Raw genomic sequence first — 19,122 nt, forward strand, 5'->3', positions numbered from 1 at the left:
TGGGCTGTTTGCCTCAGACCACCCCGGGTGCCCGCACCTTCCACTCCCGGGCACCCGCACCCCCCAGAATCAGCCGCGTGCACTTTACGTTTTCCCTCATAACTTTCACTCCCGAACTCCGATTTGGGTGTTCTTTGGCTCGTTGAAAATCTAGCGACGTGCCCGAGCTGCTCATCTTGGTTTTGGCATTTTGGCATTTTGGCATATTTTCCTAAGTCATCCACCATATCATTTGTAAAACCACCATCACTTTCCGCAACTTAACCCATTTTGCTCCATTTAGCATTTGTGGTTGCTTGAGGGGTGACTTGAGTCTCCTAAGGTGTTTCAGCTACTTAGGGATGGTTGCTTCGTCATCACACACCCCCATCACTTCCACATTGCTAACTCCAGAACCACAACGCATTCCGCTACCACCATTTGACATTTGCCTTTAGAGATTTTGAGTTTGCGGTTTTTACCGTTTCCTAAGGTGTTTCGGCTACTTAGGGACGGGTCTACATAATCTTGTTATCTACATCTAGAACATCGCCACTCATCATCGCCACGAGGTTGTCTTCGACATCGACCACTTCACCAATTTGACACCCTAACCGTAAGCAAGAACGGCAACATCTATATCACCTTGGTATCGTGGTATCCCATCTTTGTACATTCTTGCCATTACATTGTTAACCCCTTAGCCCATTTTGCGTCACTTGCCTATCGAGACTAGCCATTTGAGTATTGCCGGTAACGTTACTTGTGCACATTAGTGATCCATACCTTCCATTGCATACATACCATATCATATTGGTATCATCGTGGTATCATCATATCATCCCTTGTGTCACAAGATCGTTCCCGCATATATACAATTGCTATCTTGGTTTGTGCATTTTGCATAAATGGCCATATAAAAAAAAGGAATAAGCTTTTAAGCAAAAAGAGAGCAAAGAGCTTGTCAGCAAGAACCATAGCATCATACCACATTGCACATAAGATTGTCATATCCGATCATCTTGGATCATCTTGAAAAGAACAGCGGGAACATCATACACATAGCATACTTGGGATCGAAAGCTCATATATTTTGCATCTTATAGGTTGTGCACAAGTGTCGTATCCGCCTATTGAGCAATCGTGCTAGCGTCTCTGTTGAGTTATGCAACACGAGCGTTTTCCGTGGACTCCACATTTTGTGCTCATTCCTTGGTTGCACGACCCCATTTATCTATCCGTGTATGTGTTTCCGTGTGCCACATATTGCTATTGGTCTACTTGTTTCACTTGCGAATTTGTGAATCTTTTCCAACATTATTGAATCTTGCTAACATGTTGCATCAAATTTTTGTGCCACTATCCTCACCGAGCTCCACCATAAGCTTTACTTGATAGGTGTGAGTGAACAAGTCTGGTACCAATTCCACTATTCTTTCATCTCACATTGAGTGAAACGGGATACATCCTCAACTTTGGGAAAAGGTAATTTGGTATTGTTTATCTCATTTCCTACTCACCTCTACTCGAGTCTTGTGATGGATAGGCAAGGCATTTCATCTCTGGTCTTCCACGACAACGACAACACGAACAACTACATCACCAAAACGCCCATCTTCGGACTACAACGAGCAATGCAATGCATTGAGCGACTCGCCATCGACATTCGCCAAAATGAAGCAAGGATATGGGACTACCTCGACACCAAGTTGGTCGAACAAAGGAATCAAGTAGGAGACATGGTGGCCAACTACAAGTCTTCTTCCCCTTCGTCATCTTCAAGGCGGTGACGCTCAAGTGGCCAATCTTCGGCACATCATCGAGCTCAAGCACTACAACACCATCAAGATGAAGATGCTCGCGATGCGTACACCTACAAGTCCCAAAAAGCTCTACATCAAGCTACGGCCAAACTTCATGAGCACAAGAGAAGACCGCGAGACGAGCACCAACAAGACGGAGCTATGACTACTACCACCACTTCGGCATCTTCGCCAAGTGTTCTCAAGGCCATCCACAACGACGATGACGAGATGATCGAGCATGGGATTTTCCCTTCGGTCATGGAGGAGAGCGATGATGTGCCATCTTCGGCCTTCATCCACGGCGACGACGACGAGATGGTTGAGCATGGGATTTTCCCTTCGACCACGACGACGTATGATGACTTGAGTGACTTGTGCCACCATATTGAGAGTGAGCGTGACTTCACCACTAGCCCCATATATGATGAGTTGCCACGATTCCCATGTGAGGAGAGCCACCAACACCACCACTTGAGTGATTTGAGTGACTCCACCATATGTGACATTGAGTGCACCTACCTTGAGGGAGTGAGTGAGTCACCACCACATAGAGAGAGTGAGGTAGTTGATACGGCATGTGAGGCCATTTTGATTTCTAACAACTTAACCTCTACCTCTATTGCGTCTTCTCATTTGGTGCTAGGTCCCATATATGATGATGCACCGATCCGCGACGACTTCGTCCTTCCTATGGACAAGATGATGGCCATGGTGGAATATGATGCACCCCCACATGGTTCCATCAAGATGAATATGATGACCACCATTTGGTCTTTGCCACCTCACCTACACCACATGAGTGGAATGACATCGGTAACATAGGTGATGGTGATGCTCTTGTCCCACTAGTGGACATTCTAGACATTGATTGCTTGCACGATGTTGACCCACCTATTACCATGCTTCATGCTAGTATGATTTCCCCATGCGATGATTTACCCGTTTATGATGAGTTTGATGATTGCCATGCGGAGTCTAGTAGTTGTGATGCCATGTTACATAGGATTTATTGTGATAATTCTCTTGGTCACATCATGTTTGATAATACGCTTGACTTGTCATATGCTATGCATGAGATCAATCATATGTCTTATTTGCAATCTCATCATAATGATTATGCATATGCCATTAAAATTAATCCACTTTGCACATATGGCATAGATGACAAGCCCATGGTCAATGGCTTTTATTTTTCATGTGATGATATTGCCATGCTTCCTTTACATGATTTGCGCAATTCATCTACTATACCATGCCGTGACCACATAGAACCAAATATGCTTTGTTTTGGATGTTGTCAATATTCTCCATGTAAAGTTTCCAATATTGCTCATGAGGAGACCCCCATAGTTTCCTCATGCATTTTGGGAGATTTTGATTCATCCTATCCATTGCATGATCCCAATACTTGTGTGCACAATATGCTTCCCATGAATAAACATGCTAGTGATGTGCCATATACTCTATGCTAAATTTGCATCCCCATCGTGTTATACACAATAACTATTCTTTCATGATGGATGCCATGTTCTTATACCATGCATCAAATTTCTTTGAGCGATGCTTATCTTGTGCTACCTCACATTTGCACATACACATCATGATGGATGATGTGTACATTTACCACGCACACAATTTCTTTGGTTTGTGTTTCTTTTGTGTAGGTACCCATGAATACTTGTCAACCTCACAATCCCATGAGTTGACAAAATGAGCTCTAGAGAGCAACGATGACTTGGGATCACATGGATTGCCTTTCCCACCACTCTCTTCGCGCAAAGACTTCGTGCATTTCTTCTACATGGCTCTCACTTGGCTATGGGTTATTGTTCATTACATATTCTATGCCTATCTTGCCATGTTCACTTTGCATGATATGCTCATTCCTATGCATTTGCTATGCATTTGTGACCCATGCTTTGCATTACACATGATGATTGATTCTACTACTTGTATGTGTATTTGCAAGCTTGGTGGAGATATTGCTTGTTATTGCCATGTTCCATTTATGCCACATTCCTATGATGATACTATGATCTTGCTTTGTGCTCGTGCTTGCAATATGTCATGTGCATTGCCTATATCTCTTATTTGCTCACATGACATGATTTCCATGATCTCCTCTAGCATGTTGCATCTTTGCTCCACTAGTTTGCACGACTTGATTTCTATGCTTTCTCATGTTGCATCCACTCCTTGGATTACTTTCTCCTATCACATGTTTGGTTGCAACAATGTCATTCCTTCACATATGCCATGTCCCATTTATTGCTACACGCTTGCCTTGATTGCCTCACACATGATGAACAATTGCTCTTTCTATTGTGTTGAGTGCCCCTCGATTTTCACTACACCCTATGCACATTATGCTTGGATTGTCTTGCACTTGCATGTGTTTAGTCATATCATGTTCTTGGGTGTTGTGAAGGACTCTTATGCCTACCATAGACTGTTCATTGAGAGTCTTATGCATGCTTGCTATGACATTGAGGTAGATGCTTGTTCACTTGTCCCACATATTAGCACCTTTGCCTCACCCTTGCATGATTGTTTCCATGATGCTTCTCCATGTGCTCAATTTATGTGCTTACATGCCATGCCACACTCCCTTGTCACACCATATGCTATGCTTGATGACGACACTTGTTTGGTGAATCACCTCTCGAATGTTTGGTTTTGCTCTAACGCTGACCACATTTGTTTTTCCAAGTATTTGTTGTACTTGCTAATTTTGAAGGAATCACAAGACGGCGCGACATCGGAGAGTGACCATTTTGAGCTTGACAATGATGAGTGCTTGGTGGTTGTCCACTTCTACACGGCGACGCCATCTCTTTCCAATGGTGATGAAGATCACGATCCATGGATGGATCTCTCCCAAGGAGGGGGCGGGGGAGATGATGTGGAGCATCCCTCGTCCATCCACATGGACACACCATCACCATCGCAAGCACCGAGAGGACCGGTGACAAGAGCACGTGCACGCAACATCGACAACCAGGTCAGTTCTTTCCTCTTCGAGTCTCGTTCGGAATCGCATATGAATCAGGTCCTACCTCAATCGGAGACGTTGTGCATTCTAAGGTACTTAGTAGATCGTCACGAGGAAGCATGGAGGGAAACACCAAGTTCACCCGGAGACACATGGAGGAAGGAGAAGGAAGATGGGCATGAAGGAGTGGAGCCACTCGACACCCCGGGTGCCCGACCCCTGCGTCCCCGGGTGCCCGGCCGCCGGCCGTGCTGGGCCTGGCCGCCCCGGGTGCCCGGCCAGGAGGCCCCGGGTGCCCGACCCCTCTCGCTGGAGCTACTGCCTTCCACCCCGGGTGCCCGGGCCTTGCTCCCCCGGGTGCCCGGCCCATGCCCCCAGCCGCCTGGCGCGCCCCCGGGTGCCCGGGCTTGGAACCCCCGGGTGCCCGGGCCATCTACAGCCGGCCCTGTCCAGCCAGGGTGCCCGACCCATCGGCCCCGGGTGCCCGGGCACCTACAACCGCACCACCTCTGGGTGCCCGGGCCTCTTTGCACCGGGTGTCCGGACCACTCCGCGAATGCCTGCATGCAAGTTGGGGATTTTTCCCTTGTAAGCCTCTCCCTCTCATATTTCACCCCTAGACTATAAGTAATCCCCACCTAGCTCATTAGAGGGGATAGCTAAGAATAGACACAAATCATAGAGCTTAGCTCATGTATCTCCCCTTGTGGGTTTCCTCCTAAGGGAGAAGGATCCCTAGGATCATCAATCCCTCCTAAGGGAGAAGGATCCATAGGATCATCAAGCCCTCCTAATGGAGAAGGATTCCCCAAGTGAATCATCAAGCCCTCATCTCCTTCATAGGATTTGGGATGAACTCTACCATGTACCTTGTTTCCCTTTGATTGTTCATGTACCTTGTGGATCTTGTGTGTTTGTTGGTTTAGTGGATGTGTGATTGGACTTGTTCTTGAGTGTTCCTCTTGTTTTATCTCTTGTATTCATCTTGTTCTTGGGGATCCCCCCTCCAATTCGTGAAAGATCTTCACTTAGGGTTCCACCCTACAACAATAAGCCTAGACGAACTCTTATATAAAGCAAAGCGCTCCCGAGGACACATGGGAATTGTCGTCAAGTTAATTTTCATCATGCTCACATGATTCACGTTCGTTACTTGATAATTTGATATGTGGGTGGATCAGTGCTTGGGTGCTGTCCTTACTTGGATAAGCCTCCCACTTATGATTAACCCCTCTCACAAGCATCCGCAACTACAAAAGAAGAATTAAGACAAATCTAACCATAGCATGAAACATGTGGATCCAAATCAGCCCTTTACGAAGCAAAGCATAAACTAGGGTTTAAGCTTCTGTCACTCTAGAAAACCATCATCTACTTATTACTTCCCAATGCCTTCCCCTAGGCCCAAATCATGGTGAAGTGTCATTTAGTCGATGTTCACATAACACCACTAGAGGAAAGACAACATACATCTCATCAAAATATCAAATGAGTACCAAATTCACATGATTACTTATAACAAGACTTCTCCATATCCTCAGGAACAAACATAACTACTCACAAAGCATATTGATGTTCAAGATCATAGGCGTAATAAATATCATTAAGGATCTGAACATATGATCTTCCACCAAATAAACCAACTAGCATCAACTACAAGGAGTAATCAACACTACTAGCAACCCACTGGTACCAATATGAGGTTTTGAGACAAAGATTGAATACAAGAGGTGAATTAGGGTTTGAGAGGAGATGGTGCTGGTGAAGATGTTGATGAAGATTTACCCTCCCTCGATGAGAGGGATCGTTGGTGATGACGATGGCTTAGATTTCCCCCTCCGGGAGGGAAGTTTCCCTGGCAGAATAGCTCCGCTGGAGCTGTAGATTGCTATTGCCCAGGTTCTGCCTCGATACGGTGGCGCTTCATGCCGAAAGCTCCCTTATGATTTTTCCTAGGTCAATACCTTTCATATAGTAGAAGATGGACACCGAGGGCTGGCCAGGGGGCCCACAAGCTCAGGGGTGCGCCCCCAGGCTTGTGGCCACCTCGTGGGTCCCCTTTTGTTGTTTCTTCACCCAATATTTTTTATATATTCCAAAATAATTCTTTGTAAAGTTTCAGGACATTTGGAGTTGTGCAGAATAGGCATATCAGATTTGCTCCTTTTTGGTCCAGAATTCCAGCTGCCGGCATTCTCCCTCTTCATGTAAACCTTGTAAAATAAGTGAGAAAAGGCATAAGAATTGTATCTTAAAGTCTAATAACAGCCCATGATGCAATAAATATCAACATAAAAACATGATGCAAAATGGATGTATCAGATCACGTAACATTTAGACAACTTGAGGGATGTTGATTTAAGTGGGAGTTCACTAGTAATTTGATTAACTGAACAAATTATCATGAACATAGTCGAAATGTCTCTGCAAATTATGCTGCAGAATAATGATTCGCGCTATAGCTCCCCTAAATTTCAATGCGTTCCTAGAGAAAGAAAAGTTGAAAGATGATGGAAGCAACTATGCGGACTGGGTCCATAATTTGAGGATTATCCTCACTTTTGCACAGAAGGCTTATGTCCTTGATGCACCGCTAGGTGAACCACCCGCTTCTGAAAATCTGGATGCTATGAACGTCTGGCAGACTAGAAGTGATAACTACACGATAGTTCAGTGTGCTATGCTTTCCGGCTTAGAACCGGGGCTCCAAAGACGTTTTGAGCACCATGGTGCATATGAGATGTTCCAGGAGCTGAAATTGGTATTTTCGCCTCATGCCTGGGTTGAGAGGTATGACACCTCCGACAAGTTCTTTACTTGCAAGATGGAGGAGAACATCTTCGTTAGCGAGCATGTACTCAAGATGTCTGGGTAGTACAACCACTTGAATCAATTGTGATTTATCTTTCGGATGAATTAGCGATTGATAGAGTTCTCCAATCACTACCACCAAGCTACAAGGGCTTCGTGATGAACTATAATATGCAAGGGATGGAGAAGATGATCCCTGAGCTCCTCGCGATGCTTAAGACCGCGGAGGTAGAAATCAAGAAAGAGCATCAAGTGTTTATGGTCAATAAGACCACTACTTTCAAGAAAGACAAGGGAAAGAAAGGGAACTTCAAGAAGAATGGCAAGGCAGTTGCCACTCCCATGAAGAAACCCAAGGCTGGACCCAAACCTGAGACTGAGTGCTTCTATTGCAAGGGGAATGGTCACTGGAAGCGGAACTGCCCTAAGTACTTGGTAGATAAGAAGGCAGGCTATGTCAACAAAAGTATATTTGATATACATATTATTGATGTGTACCTTGCTAGTGCTCGTAGTAGCACCTGGGTATTTGATACTGGTTCGGTTGCTCTTATTTGCAACTCGAAACAGGAGGTGCGGAATAAACGGAGACTAGCTAAGGATGAGGTGATGATGCACGTTGGAAGTGTCTCCAAGGTTGATATGATCGCCATTAGCACGCTCCCTCTACCTTCGGGATTAGTTTTAAACCTAAATAAATGTTATTTGGTGCCTGCGTTAAGCATGAACAATATATTCGGATCTTGTTTATTGCGAGAAGGTTATTCATTTAAGTCACAAAATAATGGTTGTTCTATTTATATGGATAATATCTTTTATTTTCATGCACCTAATGTGAATGGTTTATTCTTGTTGAATCTCGATCGTAGCAATACCCAAATTCATAATATTGATGCCAAAAGATGCAAAGTTGATGAAGATAGTTCCACATATTTGTGGCACTGCTACTTAGGTCATATTGGTGTCAAGCGCATGAAGAAACTCCATGATGATGGACTTTTGGAATCACTTGATTATGAATCATTTGAAACATGTGAACCATGCTTCATGGGTAAGATGACTAAAACCCCATTTTACGGTAGAATGGAGCAGGCAAATGACTTGTTGGAAATAATACATACCAATGTATGTGGTCCAATGAGTGTTGAAGCATGAGGTGAATATTGTTATTATCTTACCTTCACAGATGATGAGTAGACACGGGTATATTTACTTGATGAAACACAAGTCTGAAATTTTGAAAAGTTCAAGCAATTTTAGAGTGAAGTTGTAGATCATCGTGACAAGAAGATAAAATGTCTACGATATGATCGTGGATGTGAGTATCTGAGTTACGAGTTTGGTATGTATTTAAGACAATGTGAAAGTTAGGTCACAACTCACACCACCTGGAACACCATAGTGTAATGGTGTGTCCGAATGTCGTAACCGTACTTTATTGAATATGATGCGTTCTATGATGTCTCTTACCGATTTGCCACTATCATTTTGGGGTTATGCATTAGATACAGTCGCATTCACTTTAAATAGGGCATCATCTAAATCCATTGAGACGATTCGTATGAATTATGGTTTGGCAAGAAACCTAGGTTTTATTTTCTTAAGGTTTGGGTATGTGACGCTTATGTCAAGAGGCTTCAGCCTGATAAGCTCAAACACAAAGCGGAGAAGAGCGTCTGCATAGGATACAAAGAGACCATTGGGTGTACATTCTATCACAGATCCTAGGGCAAGATCTTTGTTGCCAAGAATGGGTCCTTTCTAGAGGAGTTTCCCTCGAAAAAAGTGAGTGGGAGGAAAGTAGAACTTGATGAGGTAATCGTACCTTCTCTCTGTTAGATTCGTACGTACTCCTAGATTTGTATTTAAACAGAGATGGTTTCCAATTTGTTTTCAAACATGTGAATGTGCTTGTTCTCGCGCATGCTCTTACTACTAGGATATTGCCACGTATAGCTAGTCCAATAGTAACTTTTTTAAGCTCCCCGTCCAATAGTACAAGTGGAGTACTAACAACATCTACAGTAGAGTATGCAGTGCTCATAGTACTAGTAGTATACACCCTCTGTTTTTATTTACTCCGCATAAAATGGAGGGAGTAGTAGTATAAATCATGCATGCAGGGGAGGGGGAGGGACGTCAGTTTGCTCTCAACTGCGGTCCCACAAGCGAGCAAAAACACAAGACAATGCGCGTTCCATTTGGTGAGTGATGTGGAGGGTCCAGCGTGCCGGGGTGCAACGCCAACGCGACAAGAGCGATGTACAGTCAAAACAATGGACCAGTCGTCACCGAAACCACTATTCACACCAGAACCTTCGCTACTCGGCAAACGCCAGCCACTGCCCCAAAAGCACACCTCCTCTCCAGGCCATCCCCAACTTTCAATCCCCTAGACCGCATCAAGCGTCCCCTAGTTCGCTGAAAAGCCATGGTGGGCTGCAAGATCACGTACTACAAGATGCTAATGTCGGATCGCCACGCAGAAATCATGGCGGCGATCGGTGCCACAGACCTTTGTTCCCAAGCTCACTTTGCCACGGGCCACTATCGGTGTACAAAAGTAGGGGCTCTGCTTTTGACCCCTTTACTTGTGCACAGGCAGTCAGAGCCTCCCACCACGGCCACGCATAAACACGGCAAGAAAGGAAGCTGAAAGAGAAGCCGAAGCCACAAGGACAAATGAAGCAACAACAAGGACCAAGGCCACAAAGATCAGATAGGTGTAGCAAGTTCCCCCGGCAAGGACCCTTGCCGGGGCAGCCACAGCAGCCCCGGCAAGGCCCTTGACGGGGCAGCTCGCCCATGCCAACCGAGCGAGCCACCCTTGAGCCCACCAACACTAAACAGATGCGTTGGGACAAGGCTCGGGAGGCACCTCCGTGGTGGCATGCAGATCTTTGTGAAGACATAGAATGCCCAAGATCAAATGAGGATAGGAAGGCAACCATCCTCACCGAAGAAACCCATGAGACCCCCGGCAAGATCCTTGCCCGGGAAGCCAGCGTGCCACGGCAAGACCCTTGCCGGGCCACCTGGCAAGACCCTTGCCGGGCCACCTGGCAAGAACCTCACCAAGCGCATCGGCAGGGCCACTGCCAGGCCCGTGCCAACCAAGTTTTCACCACCGTTCGCATGCAGCTGCCGACCCAACCAGCTGGGCAGGCACCTACGTGGCAGCATGCAATCCTTCGTGGAGGCTCCACCACCGCGCCACCTCAGCTGCCTGCCTGCCTACATGGCACCACATGCATCGATGGCCAGGGCGCGTGTCGAAGCGAGGGGGAGCGACGACGGACGGGACGGGCCTCACCCCCGTCCCCGATAAAGTGAAGGGACACCTAAGCCACGCATTAAATGCGTCTTGTCCTATAATACTAGCGATAACCTCGCAATGCTGTAGCACTTTCCACCTCCTGTATGCCACTGTGGCAGCCCCTTTCTCCTATAAAAGGAGGCCCATGGCACACAGAGAAAGGATTCGGCTCTTTCGAACCACACAGCACCCAGAACTAGTTCGAGAGCTCAAGAACACCAAATATATCCACCAAAGCAGGATCGTAGGGTTTTACGCATCTTTGCGGCCCGAACCTGGGTAAAATCCCTTTGTGTTGTCCACTAGTCCCGCTCTTCTCACGATCTCCGCGCCCCTCAACCGCAGAAGGGATTCCAGTGATCCCATAGGTGTCGTTTTCCACCGACATCTTTGGTGCGCCAGGTAGGGGGAGCGCTATTGTGAGAATTTGGTCTAGCAGTTGGCCTAGCTATTCTTCATCGCCATGGCTCCTAAGAAGAAGGCGACCACGGCGATCGGTTCATCCGGGACCAATTTGCCGGCACCGGTGCGGACCAGTAGCGGGCCAGTCACGGAGAGAACCCGTGGCGTGGCCCGCGAACATCCATATCACCCTGGCAGTTCAGGCCTGGCGAGTGGCGCCGTTCGCGCGCCAGACGACGAGCCACCAGTCGCGGGCTCCAGAGACGGAGACGGAGTCGGCCCCCCCGCAGGCGGCGTGGGGCCCTTCAGGGGCGCCGCCGTCCCGCCAGGCGGCAGCACGACGACCTCCAAGACACCAACACCGACGCCCGCATCGTGCTCCTCTCAGGTTGTGCGAGATGAGTAGCGTCACCCTGTCGGTGACCCTGCGCGCCGCCCTGGGAAGAGTCCCATGCGTCCATCACATGAAGAGGAGGTCCAGCATGCGCGCCGAGGTGCTGATGGAAGTGGCGAACGGCTGCGGAGCCGTGATGCAGCTCCTTCTAACATGGTTAGGAGTCGAGGCGCGTCGCGGTCCAACCAGCTTTCGCCGCCACCCACGCCAGCGGAAGCCCTAGCACGCGCACAACTGCTCCTCGATTTTCCTCTCGACACGGTGAAGCTTGACGAATGGAGGGCCACCGTCCGGAGCCTCGTCGGCATCGCCAACAACGATGGGCTGCGGCCGGCGGAACCCGTCGGCCGTCGCTCCGCCGGGCTGCCACGTGCTGGCGGAGGCCATGCCGGAGGTGACGCGGCCACGGTATATTCCCCGCCTCCATCCCGACCGCCCCAGACGTCGGCCCATCGCGGCGACACTCGTGATGATATTTCCATCGCGTCGTCTGACCCGCGAACCAACCGCGATCAGCGCCAGGTCCTTTAGGAGCGAGCTCATGAGGACGCTCGAACTACGATCGAGCGCCGACGTGACGCGCGCCACCAGTCGGACAGGCGGGCCGGGCCCGCTATAGACCACCAGCGCCGGGAGGCTATGGTGGCCTACCTTACGAGGTGGGTTGTCCGGCCTTCACCCGTGAGCTACGGCAGTTCCAGTGGCCCTCCCACCGTACGTTCAAACCCGACGTTGGCGAGAAGTATAATGGTAAGACCCACCCGTCAGAGTTCCTCAGCATCTACACCATTGCGATGCAAGCTGCTGGGGCCCGCGACGATAAGGTGCTTGCCAACTACTTCCTGTTGGCACTCAAGCCTAATGTTATGTCATGGTTGATGCACTTGCTGGTGGATTCCATCTCTTCTTGGGCGGATCTGTGCCATGAGTTTGTTGGCGCCTTTACCGGGGGTCACCATGCTCATGGCCAGGTGAGTGATTTACACATCATCCCCCAGAAGGAAGGAGAAAACATGTGCAAGTACATCCAAAGGTTCAGCCGGGTGTAGTACAACATCCCCGATGTTCATCCCGCTGCAGGGATCAGTGTGTTCCACCAGAACGTGTGCAATCGCAAGATGCGTGAAGAACTAGCGATGAACAAGGTTAAGGATGTGGCCGAGCTCTATGTTCTGGCCGATCGGTGCGCTCGTGCCGTGGAGGGAAGGAAGTACCCCAGCAAAGATGCCGGTGCGGAAACCGAGTCCACTGGCGATACCGCCATCCCAGCAAAGAAAGGCCGACGCCGTAATAGGAAGCGCAAGGGCAAGGCCGTGCTTGCCGTTGAGGGATCCGACGACACCGGCACCACCAAGAAGACCAAGGCAAGTGACCCCGGCAAGGAGGTTGCCGGGTGTGACGCTTGCCGGGACTTGGTGGCTGCCGACAAGCCAGGAGGCTCCAACAAGCAGTACTGCAAGATCCACCGCACCAAGGGCCGCGATCTCCAAAACTGCCGGCAGGTAGAGCTGCTCGCCGAGAAGCAGAAAGCCGAGTATGAGCGGCGGGACAAGGAGAAGGGCCCAGATGGTACCGAGGGATCTGGCAAGAAAGGTGGCGTCCAAGGAGGCCGCCACGACAAAGATAATCAGCAAGAGAGGCCCGCCCGGGGCCGCGAAAAGAAGCAGGAAGACGATGATCATGACGAGGACGACGAGCCTGGCGACCACGAGTTCCAGAAAGCTACAGAGGCCATGTGCGTCGATGTTGGCGCCTCACTGCATACATCCCACCGCCAACTCAAGCAGTGGGCACGTGAGATCACCGCGGTGGAGCCATCGTTTGACGCATGAAAGCCGCTGAAATGGTCCAGCACGCCCATCATCTTCGACACCGAGGACCACCCTGACCGCACTACTGTGGTCGGGTGCTTGCCGTTGTTGGTTTCACCAACAATCCGCCACCTCAAGGTGACAAAGATGTTGGTTGACGGCGGGGCCGGCCTGAACTTGATCTCGCCCGTTGTGGTCAGAAGGCTACAGATCCCTGATGGAGACCTCGAGGAGATGGGTACTTTCCAAGGGGTTAACCCGGGGAGGAGCCAGCCAAAAGGGAAGATCACGCTGCCCGTGTCATTCGGAGGCGAGTTGAAGCACAGGACGGAGAGGATTGTTTTCGACGTAGCTGAGATCCCCTTGCCTTACAACGGGATCCTCGGCCGCCCGATGCTAGCCAAGTTCATGGCGGCTTCACACTACGCCTATAACATGCTGAAGATGCCCGGGCCGATGAACATCATCACCGTCCCCTCTGACAAGAAAGATGCGCTGATCTGCGCCGACCAACTCTATCGGGAAGCGGTTGCAGCAGCTGCCGCTAAGGCACCTGCTCCTGCTGACGGAGCCCCGGAGGAGAAGAAGATTGGCGAGACTCCTCGCGCCCACTCCGGCAAGCACACCTCTTCGGGGTGTCGCGCTTCTGTTGAGAATGTGCCAGAGAGCTCCGCCGGCAAGAGGAAGAAGTCCAGGGCTACATCACCAGAGACCAAGAAAGTTCCCGTCAAGGAGGACGGCACGGGAGGAGCTTTCACAATAAGCTCCACCCTCGACGGCAAATAGGAAAGCGAGCTCGTCACCTTCCTGCGGGCGAATGTCGATGTGTTTGCATGGCAAGCCTCCGACATCCCCGGCGTCCTAGGGAGGTGATTGAGCACCACCTTACTGTCTGTCCTCATGCACGGCCCGTCAAGCAGAAGGTCAGGAAGCAAGCTCTAGAGAGGCAAGAGTTCATCACGGAGGAAATCAGAAAGCTAGAGGCGGCAGGCTTGGTGAGGGGAGTACTCCATCCGATGTGGTTGGCCAATCCGGTAGTGGTGCGCAAGGCAAATGGGAAATGGAGGCTGTGTACTGACTACACAGACATCAATAAGGCCTGTCCAAAGGACCCTTTCCCGTTGCCGCGCATCGACCATATTGTTGACTCCACAGCTGGGTGTGACCTCTTATCATTCCTCGACGCCTAGTCGGGGTACCACCAGATCTTCATGACAAAGGAAGACGAGGAAAAGACGGCATTCATCACCCCGTGTGGTATGTATTGCTTTTTACGGATGCCTTTCGGGTTGAAAAGTGTCGGCTCAACCTTTGCAAGAGCAGTCCAAATTGGTTTTGAGCCCCAGCTACATAGAAATATGGAAGCTTATATGGATGACATAGTGGTCAAAACCAAGGACAGAGTAACACTTGTGCAAGATCTAGAGGAAACATTCGGGAACCTGCGCAAGATCAACCTCAAATTGAACCCTGAGAAGTGTGTCTTCGGTGTCCCGTCCGGCAAGCTTCTCGAGTTCTTTGTGTCCCAGCGCGGGATCAAAGAAAACCCAGATAAGATCAAGGCCATCGAGCAGATTGAGGCACCCAAGCGGATCAAGGACGTGCGTCGGCTCACTGGGTGCGTTGCTGCCATGAGTCGGTTCATCTCCAAATCAGCGGAGCGTGCCCTTCCTTTCTTCAAGATCTTGAAGAAAGCAGGGCCAGTGGAGTGGACCCCAGAAGCCGAGGCAGCGCTGCAGGATTTGAAGAAATACCTCTCCTCTACCCCAGTGCTGGTTGCGCCCAAACCACAAGAACCGTTGCTGCTCTATCTAGCGGTAACGAACCAGGTGGTTAGCGCCGCACTAGTGGCGCAGAGGGAGGCCGACGAAAAGGCAGTGACAACGGCAGAGCCAACAGATGGCGGGCCGAAACCCTCTCCGGCAGGGCTCAATCCCGGCAAGATCGAGTCCCCGACAGGGGCTGACGGCAGCGCAACAAGACCCACGCAACCGGGTGAAGAGGCGCAGAAGAAGAAAATGGTGCAGCACCCAGTGTACTTCGTCAGCTCCCTCTTGCAGGGGGCTAGGTCGAGGTACTCAGGTGTGCAAAAGCTGCTCTTCCGCCTCCTTATGGCCTCGAGGAAGCTGCACCACTACTTCCAAGTGCACGAGATCACGGTGGTCACCCGCTTCCCATTGCAACGGATACTACACAACCCAGATGCAACGGGGAGGATCGTGGAATGGGCCCTGAAGCTGTCAAGTTTCGGTTTGAAGTTTGAAAGTACCTTGACAATTCAGAGCAGAGTCTTGGCGGAGTTTGTTGCAGAATGGACCTCGATGCCCGACGAAGAGGTACATGAGACCACTCTCCCCGGCAAGGAAACGAGCTGCAACTGGATCATGTACTTTGATGGTGCCTTCTCGCTGCAAGGCACTGGTGCTGGTGTGCTGCTTGTTACACCCACCGGAGAGCACCTCAAGTATGTCATCTAGATGCACTTTCCTCGGGAGATGTCAACCAACAACACCGCCGAGTACGAGGGTTTGCTTGCCGGTCTCAGGATCGCGGCAGACCTCGGGAGTTAAGAAGCTCATCATCAGGGGAGACTCACAGCTCGTCGTCAGGCAGGTCAAAAAAGATTACCAAAGCCCGTTGATGGAAGCTTACGTAGATGAGGTGAGGAAACTGGAGGAGCGCTTTGACGGTATACAAGCGAAGCATGTCCCTCGGGCGGAGAACGACATCGCTGACTACCTGTCAAAGCACGTTGCCCTCAAGCTACCTGTGGAACCAGGTACCTTCATGCTTCAGTTAACCCAACCATCCGTTGAGCCGTCGACTGGGCAGAACAAGCGGAGGAAGCTAGGCCCCGGCAAGTACTTCCCCACTGAGCTCCCCGAAGCCGCCAGCGAAGATGTTGCCATGGATGCCGATCCTGCCGCGGGGCAACCAACTCCGGCACGACCTCAGGTCATGGTCGTGGAGGCGGCCACTCATGTGGCAGAAGAGATGCCTTTGGTCCTTGCCGTCGAGCCCCAGGCTCCGGCATGGGCGCAACACACCGTCCGTTTCCTTCAAAAAGGAGAGCTTCCTGAGGAGCAGGAAGAGGCAGAAAGAGTAGCCCGCCGGTCTGCTCTGTACCAATTCGTTGATAACGTATTGTACAGAAAAAGACCGAATGGGGTGAAATTGATGTGCATCTCCCGGGAGGAAGGACTAAAGCTGTTGGCAGAGATACATGGAGGCATATGTGGCTCCCACATAGGGTCGAGGGCCCTTGCCGACAAGGCCATCCGGCAAGGTTTCTTCTGGCCCACCGCCCTCCAGGATGCGACGACACTAGTGACCAAGTGTCAAGCGTGCCAGTTCCATTCGAAGAAGCTTCATCAACCAGCTCAAGCCCTTCAAACTATCCCTCTCTCTTGGCCCTTCTCGGTCTGGGGGCTCAACATACTGGGCCCTTTTCCCCGTGCCATCGTGGGCTTTGAGTACTTGTACGTCACAATCGACAAGTTCGCAAAGTGGCCAGAGGTGGAAGCAGTGAGGAAGGTGACAGCTGATAACCCACAAGTGTAGGGGATCGCAACAGCTTTCGAGGGTAAAGTATTCAACCCAAATTTATTGATTCGACACAAGGGGAGCCAAAGAATATTCTTGATTATTAGCAGTTGAGTTGTCAATTCAGCCACACCTGGATAACTTAGTATCTGCAGCAAAGTATTTAGTAGCAAAGTAGTATGATAATAAAGGTAACAGTAGCAAAAGTAAAGATAATAATTTTTGGGTTTTTGCAGTAATTGTAACAGTAGCAACGGAAAAGTAAATAAGCGAAGAACAATATGTGAAAAGCTCGTAGGCAATGGATCAGTGATGGATAATTATGCCGGATGCGATTCCTCATGTAATAGTTATAACATAGGGTGACACAGAATTAGCTCCAATTCATCAATGTAATGTAGGCATGTATTCCGTAAGTAGTCATATGTGCTTATGGAAAAGAACTTGCATGACATCTTTTGTCCTACCCTCCCGTGGCAGCGGGGTCCTAGTGGAAACTAAGGGATATTAAGGTCTCCTTTTAATAGAGAACCGGAACAAAGCATTAGCACACAGTGAATACATGAACTCCTCAAACTATGGTCATCACCGAGAAGTATCCCGATTATTGTCACTTCGGGGTTGTCGGATCATAACACATAATAGGTGACTATAGACTTGCAAGATAGGATCAAGAACACACATATATTCATGAAAACATAATAGGTTCAGTTCTGAAATCATGGCACTCGGGCCCTAGTGACAAGCATTAAGCATAGCAAAGTCATAGAAACATCAATCTCAGGACATAGTGGATACTTGGGATCAAACCCTAATAAAACTAACTTGATTACATGGTAAATCTCATCCAACCCATCACCGTCCAGCAAGCCTATGATGGAATTACTCATGCACGGCGGTGAGCATCATGAAATTGGTGATGGAGGATGGTTGATGATGACGACGGCGACGAATCCCCCGCACCGGAGCCCCGAACGGACTCCAGATCAGCCCTCCCGAGAGAGATTAGGGCTTGGCGGTGGCTCCGTGTCGTAAAACACAATGAAACTTTCTCTCTGATTTTTTTCTCCCCGAACGTGAATATATGGAGTTGGAGTTGAGGTCGGTGGAGGTCCAGGCGACCCACGAGATAGGGGGTGTGCCCAGGAGGAGGGGGCGCCCCCCCTTTCTCATGGATAGGGTGTGGGGCCCCTGGTCTTGATTCTTTTGCCAGTATTTTTTATATTTTCCAAAAAGTCGCTTCGTGGATTTTCAGGACATTCCGAGAACTTTTCTTTTCTACACATAAAACAACATCATGGCAGTTCTGCTGAAAACAACGTTAGTCCGGGTTAGTTTCATTCAAATCGTGCAAGTTAGAGTCCAAAACAAGGGCAAAAGTGTTTGGAAAAGTAGATACGTTGGAGACGTATCAACAGTGCAGTCAGCCATCAAGTTCTTCAAGGGGCTAGTGTGCCGTTTTGGGGTGCCCAACAGGATCATCACCGACAATGGCACACAGTTCACAAGCCACGCCTTCATGCAGTACATTGAGGATCTCGGCAGCAGGGTCTGTTTTGCTTCCGTGGCACATCCACGGAGCAACGGCCAAGCGGAGAGAGCAAACGCTGAAGTCCTGCGAGGCTCGAGGACGAAGACTTTTGACAGGCTGCGCAAAAGCGGGAGGCGCTGGATTGATGAGTTGCCGGCGGTTCTTTGGTCGATCAGAACGACACCAAATCGAGCCACCGGCTAGACACCCTTTGCCCTGGTTTACGGGGCAGAAGCAGTTCTCCCCATGGAACTCATATACGGGTCACCTCGAGTGCTCTCCTATGACGAGCTTGAGCAAGAGCATCTGCGCCAAGATGACGCGGTGCTCCTTGAGGAAGATCGTCTCTCGGCAGCTATGAGAGTAGCGCGCTACCAGCACGCCGTGCGCCGCTACTGTAGCCGCAAGGTTCATGCCCGGAGCTTTGAGGAAGGCAACCTTGTTCTTCGGCACGTTCAGTCGGCCAAGAATTCCAACAAGTTGACGCCAAAGTGGGAAGGCCCTTATCTGGTAACACGAGTCACCAGGCCCGGCGTGG

The sequence above is a fragment of the Triticum aestivum genome, chromosome 5B (genome assembly GCF_018294505.1).
Source record: "Triticum aestivum cultivar Chinese Spring chromosome 5B, IWGSC CS RefSeq v2.1, whole genome shotgun sequence".
Lineage (NCBI taxonomy): Eukaryota > Viridiplantae > Streptophyta > Magnoliopsida > Poales > Poaceae > Triticum > Triticum aestivum.